Here is a 9,739-nt window from a genome sequence, read left to right on the forward strand (position 1 = left end):
AGAAAGATATAGAATCTCTGAACAGACCAATAACAAGCAGTGAGATTGAAATGGTAATTTGAAAACTGCCAACAAGGCCAGGCATGGTGGCTCACACCTGTAATCCCAGCATGTTGGGAAGCTGAGGCAGGTGGATCACCTAAAATCAGGAGTTTGAAACCAGCCCAGCCAACATGGTGAAACTCTGTCTCTACTAAAAATACAAAATATTAGCTGGGAATGGTGGCGGGCACCTGTAATCCTAGCTACCCAGGAGGCTGAGGCAGAAGAATTGCTTGAACCCAGGAGGCGGAGGTTGCAGTGAGCCAAGATGACATCATTGCACTCCAGCCTGGGCAACAAAAGCGAAATTCCATCTCAAAAAAAAAAGTCAACAAAAAAAAAGTCCAGGACCAGACGAATTTGCAGCTGAATTATATCAGACATTCAAAGAAGTATTGGGACCAATCCTACTGACACTATTCCAAAAGATGGAGAAAGAGGGAATTCCCACCTAAATCATTCTATGAAGCCAGTATCAGCCTAATATCACAACCAGAGCAAGACATGACAACAGCAACAAAAAGGAAATGACAGACCAATATCCCTGATGAACACAGATGCAAAAATCCTCAAGAAAATACTAGCAAACCAAATCCAATAGCATATCAAAAAGATAATCCACTATGATCAAGTGGGTTTCATATCAGGGATGCAGGGATACAGTCAATAAATGTGATAGAGCACATAAACAGAATTAAAAACAAAAAAAAATCATGATCATATGATCATCTCAATAGATGCAGAAAAAGCATTTGACAAAATCCAACATCTCTTTATGATTAAAACCCTCAGTGAAATCAGCATTTATTAAGGTAAAAAAGCCATCCATGACAAACCCACAGCCAACATTATCCTGAATGGGCAAAAGTTGCAAGCATACCCTCTGAGAACTGGAACAAGACAAGGAAGCCCATTTCACCACTCTACTCAACATAGTACTGGAAGTCCTAACCAGAGCAATCAGACAAAAGGAAGAAATAAAGGGTATCCAAATTGGTAAAGAGGAAGTCAAACTGTCTCTGATTGCTGATGATACGACTGAATACCAGAAAATCCTAAAGACTTATCCATAAAGCTCCTAGAGCTGGTAATAAATTCAGCAAAGTTTCCGGATACAAAATTAATGCACACAAATCAGTAGCTCTGCTATACACCAACAGTGACCAAGCTGAGAATCAAATTAAGAACTCAGCCCCTTTCACAATAGCTGCAAATAAAATAAAATAATATTTGGAAATATACCTAACCAAGGACATGAAAGACCTCTACAAGGAGAACTACAAAACACGCCTGAAATAAATCATAGATGACACAAACAAATGGAAATACATCCCATGCTCATGGATAGGTAGATTCGATATTGTAAAAATTACCATCCTGCCAAAAGCAATATACAAATTCAATGCAATTCCCATCAAAATACTACCATCATTCTGCACAGAACTAGAAAAAACAATCCTAATATTCATATGGAACCAAAAAGAGCCCACATAGCCAAGACTAATTATAAAGAACAAATCTGGAGGCATTACATTACCCAACTTCATACTATACTGTAAGACCATAGTCACCAAAAAGAGTATGGTATAAAAATAGGCACATAGACCAATGAAACAGAAGAGAGAACCCAGAAAAAAAGCCAAATACTTACAGGCAACTAATCTTTGACAAAGCAAATGAAAAAGAAGCGAGGAATGGACACCCTATTCAACAAATAGTGCTGGGATAATTGGTGAGCCACATGTAGAAGAATGAAACTGGATTCTTATCTCTCATCTTATAAAAACTCAACTCGAGATGCATCAAAGACTTGAGTCTAAGACCTGAAACCACAAATATTCTAGAAGATGACATCAGAAAAACCTTCTAGATGTTGGCTTAGGCAAAGACTTCATAAACAAGAACCTAAAAGCAAAGGCAACAAAAAGATAAATGGATGGGACTTAATTAAAAAAGCTTCTGCACAACAAAAGAAATCATCAGCAGAATTAACAGACAACCTACAGGGGGGGAGAAAATCTTCACAATCTATACATGAGACAAAGGACTAATATCCAAAAGCTACAAAGAACTCAAACAAATCAGCAAGACAAAACAACACCATCAAAAAATGGGCTAAGGACATGAATAGAGAATTCCCAAAAGAAGATATACAAATGGCCAACAAGCATATGGAAAAATGCTCAACATCACTAATGATCAGGGAAACGCAAATTAAAACCGCAGTGTGATACCACCTCACTTCTGCAAGAATGGCCATAATAAACAAATTAAAAAATAATAGATGTTGGCATGGATACCATGAAAAGGGAACACTTTTACACTGTTGGTGGGAATATAAACTAGTACAACCACTATGGAAAACAGTGTGGAGAGTCCTTAAAGATCTAAAAGTAGATCTACCATTTGATTCAGCCATCCCACAACTAGGTATCTACCCAGAGGAAAAGAAGTCATTATACAAAAAGGATACTTGCATACACATGTTTATAGCAGCACAATGTGCAATTGCAAAAATATGCAACCAGTCCAAATGCCCATCAAACAATGAGATAAAGAAAATGTGGTATATTGCGTTCTCACTCATAAGTGGGAGTCTAACAATGAGAATGCACAGACACAGGGAGGGGAACATCACACACCAGGGCCTATTGGTGGCTGGTGGAGGGATAGCATCAGGAGAAATACCTAATGTAAATGACGAGTTGGTGGGTGCAGCAAACCAACATGTTACATGTATACCTATGTAACAAATCTGCACGTTGTGCACATGTACCCTAGATCTTAAAGTATAATAACAAAAAAAAAAAAAGAAAATGTGGGGTGTGTATATATATATATACACACATATATATATATGTATATGCCATAAAATACTACTCAGCCATGAAAAGGAAAGAAATAATGTCATTCACAGCAACCTGGGTGGAATTGGAGACTGTTATTCTAAGTGAAGTAACTCAGGAATGGAAAATCAAGCCCTATGTTCTCACTCATATGTGGTAGCTAAGCTATGAGGATGCAAAGGCATAGCAACGATACATTGGACTTTGAGGACTCGGGGGGAAAGGGTGGAGTTAAAAGACTACAAATTGGGTACACTGTACACTCTTCTGGTGATGGGTGCACCACAATTTCAGAAATCACCAATAAGAAACTTATTTATGTAACCAAATACTACCTGTTCCCTAAAAACCTATTGAAATAATTTTTTTTAAAAAAGAAAGAAACAATACAGAGAAGATTAGTACGGCTCCTGTGCAAGGATGACATGCAAATTTGTGAAATGTTCCATTAAAATAAATAAATAAATAAAAATACATATTTCCTCCCAGTCTATGGCTGGCATTTTCACGTTTTTGATGGTGCCTTTTGATAAAGCTGCAAATAAAGTCTGAGAAGCTCTTGATAATCAAGAGTAAAAAAAATTAGGGAGCATAGTTGGGAGGACATGGCAATTTTAAGTGAAAGACATGATGATGTGTTAGAGGTAGTGAAAGCACTGTAAGGAATTGATCACATTTTGGTTATATTTTTGAAGAGAGAGTGTCCAGGATTTGGCTTTAGGGTGAGAGAAAAAGTGAAAAGTCAAGAATGACTCCTACCTTTCGCAATTAAAAATCTAAAGCTTCTCCTTTTGGAAACTGCTAGCAATTTCCCTTTAAAATGAGGCACTCACCAGAGTCTCCACTATTCCCTATTACTCCTGGAAAATAAGGTAAAATATCAGTTGCCATTTCTCATCATGTTTACACTACTTTTTTTTTGCCCCTTTATCTAATAAGCTTCTCTCATTTACAATGTCAGCCTGACTCCTAGAGTCCTTTGATTTTACAACACTAGCTATAAAGTGCCCTAGATTTGGAGCTAAGAGGCAAAGTCTTCAGCCTCAGCTGTGTGTGATATTGAGCAAATCACAATAATTTTTAAGACTCAGTTTTCCTATCAATTAGGGGCCTCTCTTGCAGGGTATGAAAAGAACGAAATTGAATAAATTGATATAAAATAATAAATATTTAGCCTGCCTTTCCTATATTGGAAAAATATCCATGATTTTACCGTTTGTTCTCATGGAGTCAAATACCCTGCTACCTCTTTTCAGAAATACATTCCTACTTGATCTTTATTTCTCCAGTCTCTCCTTCCAATGCAGTCACCACCAGATATTCTATCTAATAAATCTGTTTTGGTTTCACTTGTGCCAACACACTTTGCTGCCACCTTTGATTTGGCTTTGACCTGGCTTTGATTGGGTTCTGTTCCTCCATGGGGCAGCCTTAGTCTGTATTTATGTGCCAGAAATTAGGGATTCCCTTTACAAATGTCACTTCTTTACTAACTGCCCCTGCCACTGACAATGACCATTATCCTCTGATCTCTGGCAGCACTTACTGGTCTTGCGGAACTTTTAAATTGTTTTCTATTCTTCCAAAGTGCTAACTCATTGAGGGCAGAAGCCATCCTGTATTTCTTTTAAACCTTCTCTCTCCTAAAGGTACTAAAATGCTAAACACAGAGTAGCCAATCAATATATATTAAACTGAATTCTGAAACCAATTTGCTACCTGCTTTTTCCTATGCCATAGAACTGAGTCTTCAATGCAAACTACAGCGTTGGACACGGGCACATCCAAGTTGAAATACTGTCTCTGCCTCTCAGTTTTCTGTGAGACCATGGGCACAATGGCTCTCTGGGCTCCAATTTCTTGTAGGGATAAAAGAGCCTGTTGAGGATGGTTGTTTGGGGTATTAAAGTGAAGAGATAAAGTGCTTAGTATTGTTCCTGGCTCAGGTAAGTACTTAATAAATACCAAGTCCTTTTCCTAAACCAAGTACAATTTATTTTTAGTAAATGTAGAATATTACGCAACCATCACAACAGTCCAATTTTAGGACATTTTCATTGTTCTCCCCCTGCCCACACAAAAATGATTCCTCATAACCCTTTCTGGTCAATTTTTGCTCCTACCCCCAGCTTCAGGCAAACACTAACCTATTTTGTGTCTCTACAGATTTGCCTATTCCAGATATTTTGTATAAATAAAGTTGGGTTATATGTGCCTTTTTGCATCTGCCTTTTTATTTTCATTTAGCATAATGTGTTTGAGGTCCATCCATATTGTAGCAGGTATTGTTAAGATGAGGAAAACACTTTTATTTATGCTTCTTTAAAAAAGGAAGAATATTCATCTCCAAAGGTTTAGGAGAAAGTAGGCAATGTTGTTGGATCTACTTGGATGCATATCAAAGTTGCTATGTGGTCAGATGTCATCTGTACAAAACACCTTTTGTTTTTTCTAGGAAGTGTCCTATGCATTTCAAATACATCTTGGCACACCTGTGTGTGATGTATTATTTCAAAATATTGTATTGTCCAATCACTGTGAATAGATCACACACTAAATATCATGAGAACAAAAGGCCTGAGGAAACCAGTTCCGGTAAATTAAGATCCACTTAGATGGCACTCCCCCTGAGCAACCTTCATTTGAACTTGACTAGAATAATTATAAGGTTTTGTTCAATTTCGGCCTCAGTTGTGCACATCTCACTAATAGTAGAAATGGCAAGAAATATTTTTTTCAGTCTATATTTTTTCTCATACACACATAATTTATGAACTAAGTCAAAGAAAATACACCTGCATTTTAATTATTGAACTTTACTAAGTATACTGTTTTCAACAAGGAAGATATCTTTAAAGACAAACTTGATATGACATTGGAATGAAGTATTTGAGAGGCTCATTCAAGCCTCAAACTGGAAGCAGAAAAAAAAAAAATCAGAGTTCTGCTATTGAATACCATTTAATTTTGTAGAGAAAGAATTTCCGACATGGCACTGTGAAAGAGTTAACATGCTTCTGAAAGACTCAAGAATTTTCAGTGAAGGAGAAATGTATTGAATAGGAAAACTGTCCCTTAAATACTTACTATTTTCTCAGAAATATGTGGCAGCATAATGTTATCATTTTTAAACTGCTACCAGTGGCAATGTGGATATCGCTGTCATCTTTGAGATGTTTTGCAAATATTTCTTTCCCTGGCCAAGCCACAAATTCAATTTGTGCCCAGTTAAATCCTCATAAAATAGTGTCTTTGACAAATGATTGTTTTTTTCCTTCCCAACCCAGAGAAACGCCAGACTGAGCTATTTTCACTTTTGGTGGGAAATGTTCCATTTAGACTGACGCACAATTACGTGGCAAATATCCTGAGGTTCTTTTCTTGTCATATGGCTGAACTTTAGAGTTGTGAAAGTGACCTGATAATTGTAATAAAATACAGCTAATAATAGTATGTTAACATCTTTCACTTTATTCCAAGCATGCTACATCAATTGTCTCATTTATTTGTGTACAGCAAATATTTTGCATATAGGGAATAGCCAATTGCTGTTGGTATACAACGCTGAGTTAAGTAGGGGAACTGAGATTAAGGAAGGCTAAATAGTTTACCTATGATTAGTAAATGGCACCCTCATTCTTCACCATCTTTGATCATTTTATATTAGTCTCATATAATTAGACTTTGATCTACCTATTAAAAAATATTGAAAACATTGGTAAGTATGTTTTGGGGTTATATACACAAAAATGAGTGTTCCTGCTACCTAAAATTTTCCCTGCAAAACCATCTACATTTTGTGAATATAAATTATATAGGAGATTAATTTTAAAGCTGTTGAATGTCCAATATATATTAATGTAGTAAAACTCGACTCATAAGTATACTACTCTGTTTAGGTAAATACATACATACATGCATAAAAAGATAGGAAGGAATCCTAGGCTATTAAAATCTTGGGCAGTCCTTAAGTGGTGAAGTTATAAAAGGTAAAATGCCTGTATTATATGTACCAGGGAATCAGAATAACTTTAAAAAGCAGTGTCCCCAACTTGTTACCATGGTAATAGAGATGAATCTCGATTGGGTGGTGAACAGCCATGGTATGAGATAAAAGAAGGAGAGTCAGATAAGGATGGATGGGCAGCAGATATTCTTGACTCACTAACCCATTTTTTTAACCATGTCTCTTTTTACCCACAATCCATACTGTATATAACAACTATGTTAGCTTCGTTGTTGATCCCTATATATGTCAAAAATAATCTATGTAGCAATTTTTGGCGGCATTTATAGTGGCTACCACCATCTCCATATCCATGCTTTCCTCTTTAATACATTTGAATGAGCTTCCGCATCTCCAGTCCACCTCATGTGAGCTACCACTTTTTACCTCATAACAAGGAGAATAGAACTCAGTGAACCAAGAACATAATTTGAAAGAAGGGCCATTCTTAGTCTAGAAACAGGGTCAATGAACTGTTTCCATAAAGGTGCAGATGAACAAATATTTTCAGGTTTGTGAGGCCAAGCAGTCTCTCTCTCATCTACTCAACAACCATTGTAGTGCAAAAGCAGCCACTGACAATGCCTACCTTGTCAATGTAGTGCGGTGGTGTTCTAATAAAACTTTATTTATAAACGCTGGCAGTGGGCCAGATTTGGCCTGTGGGCACGTGGTTTGCCAACACCTGGTTTGGAATGATGGCACCTCATAATTCTAGTGCTAGGCCCTTGGTGAAACCTTTTAGCCCTCCTTCATAGCCATGCAAATGCAGGGACTGTAAGCATCCCATGAACGAGGGCCTCATTGCAGCTGCAGAGTCTGGCCTCTCCTGAGTCTTGTTTTGGTATTGCGTCCTTGGATATTTTTGTCCAACAGTACCAGAAGATCAAATATCATCATTATTTTTAGCATTCTCTCTGAATATATTTTTTAAACTGTTTGGGAAAATGTTTCATCTCTAGCTAATAAATTCTGATGTCATGAAAAACAATTAGAGTAATGTTTTCCTCAACAGGGACTAATTGAGGTCATTTTCAGGGGGATATTGTCTTAGTCACATGGAGCAGCCAGCCAGTGTCAGACTTCACACACAGGTTTGTTTGCACAACGACATGTCTGTGGCTACTGGGTTTATGTTTTTAATAGTTGGGTGTACTCTGCCACACAATTTGGATTTTTAAAAATTAAAGGCTTGCATTTGGTAGTTTCAGAAGGTTTGTGTCATGGAAAGAGAGAATGAATGATTCAAATAGTAAACATATCCATCTTTTCAATAGGCTCTTATTTGGCATAGCATTTGAACACAGCCTTCTTGAAAGGAATAATGACCGTCTGAGCTTCCATATGCCTACGTGACCACATGGCAAAAAGATGGACAACAATGTATCCAAGGAATATATCAACAATTTTCAGCATGAGAATTGTTCAGGGAAGGGCTCTTGGCAGAGATCTGAAGGGAAGCTTTTAGTGCAGCTTCCTTTTCAAACCCTAAATCAAGCCACCATGCTCAGTCTCTCACTTTAATAAGCACTAAATCCACATGCTAGGTTTCAAAAGAAAGAAAAACCCTACTTTAACTGCTAAAACTTCCCTGAAACATACTCAGGGGAACAGGGCACATATGGTGTTGTAATTTTTTTTAAAACAAGACATCTGTAGTATTCGAGAAATGGCTGAAATCTGTTGGATTTCAGAAACTTTTATAAGCTGAACTCCAAAATAGATAAATTATTTTTATTAGACTCAGCAATGGTCAATTTGTGAAGAAAATTCTACCTGGAAAACGACTTTTCAAAAGCAGAACTTTGGTAGTGTATATGTTTAGATCTTGATTTCTAACAGTAAGTGCTAAGAAAATTAATTTCCAATGCATGCGTGATTGAGTATAGCTGCAAAGATCCTGAGCATAGATAACGGGAAACGATGGTGGGCCTGTCAATTTTCTTGCTGTGACCTCTCTAGGCGGTATTTCTGAGTGCTTGGTGCTGACTATTGGTTCAATAAATATTATTGAACACCTACTATATGACAGGCATTGTGCAAGGCCTTTGGAATGCAACAATACACAAACCAGCCTGCACAGAGTTTAAATCTAAAAGTGGATATTAAAAAGGACAGATAATTAACTGACTACAATAGGGTCTTGGAAAACTTACTTAAGAAGTTGGCTTTTACCTGGAGATTCAACACTGAATACGTGTTGGCCAAGGTAATGACTAGCCAGGGAGTTTTTCGGGCAGCAGGAAGAGCATTTAGGATTTTAGGAAAAAAACATATGATGTGTTCAAAGGAAGCAAAGCCTGTTCGCAGAGATGGAGCACAGAAAATGAAGGCAGCAGAAGCAATTAATTCTAGAAGCCATGGATAAGTACTAGAGGAGTCCAGATAACACAACAAGGATGGAAGATATCATCTGCATAATCCCTAGCTCCCTTTGCTGTGGTTTGAATGAGGGTGTCCCCTCCAGTATTCATGCTGAAACTCAATCCGTAATGTAAATGTCTCAAGAAGTGTGGTCTTTGGGTGGTGACTGGTCATAAGGGAAGTGCCCTGGTAAATAAGATTAAGGCCTTTATAAGGAAGGCTTCATACATGGTTTGGCCCTCTTGCTCTTCCTCATTCTCTCCTGTGAAACACAGCAAGAGGGCCCTTACCAGAGACCAAACGCCAGTTCCTCGATCTCGGACCACCCAGTGTCTAGAACTATGAGAAATACATTTTAATTGTCTTAAAATTATCCAGTATATGGCATTTTGTTATAGCAGCACAAACAAAGACACCCTTTAAGAGTGGATTTCCCCAACGTACTTTGGAAATATACAGATATCTGTATAGATATTGATCT

Source organism: Mandrillus leucophaeus, unplaced genomic scaffold (genome assembly GCF_000951045.1).
Source record: "Mandrillus leucophaeus isolate KB7577 unplaced genomic scaffold, Mleu.le_1.0 Scaffold1, whole genome shotgun sequence".
In the NCBI taxonomy this organism is placed as follows: Eukaryota; Metazoa; Chordata; class Mammalia; order Primates; family Cercopithecidae; genus Mandrillus; species Mandrillus leucophaeus.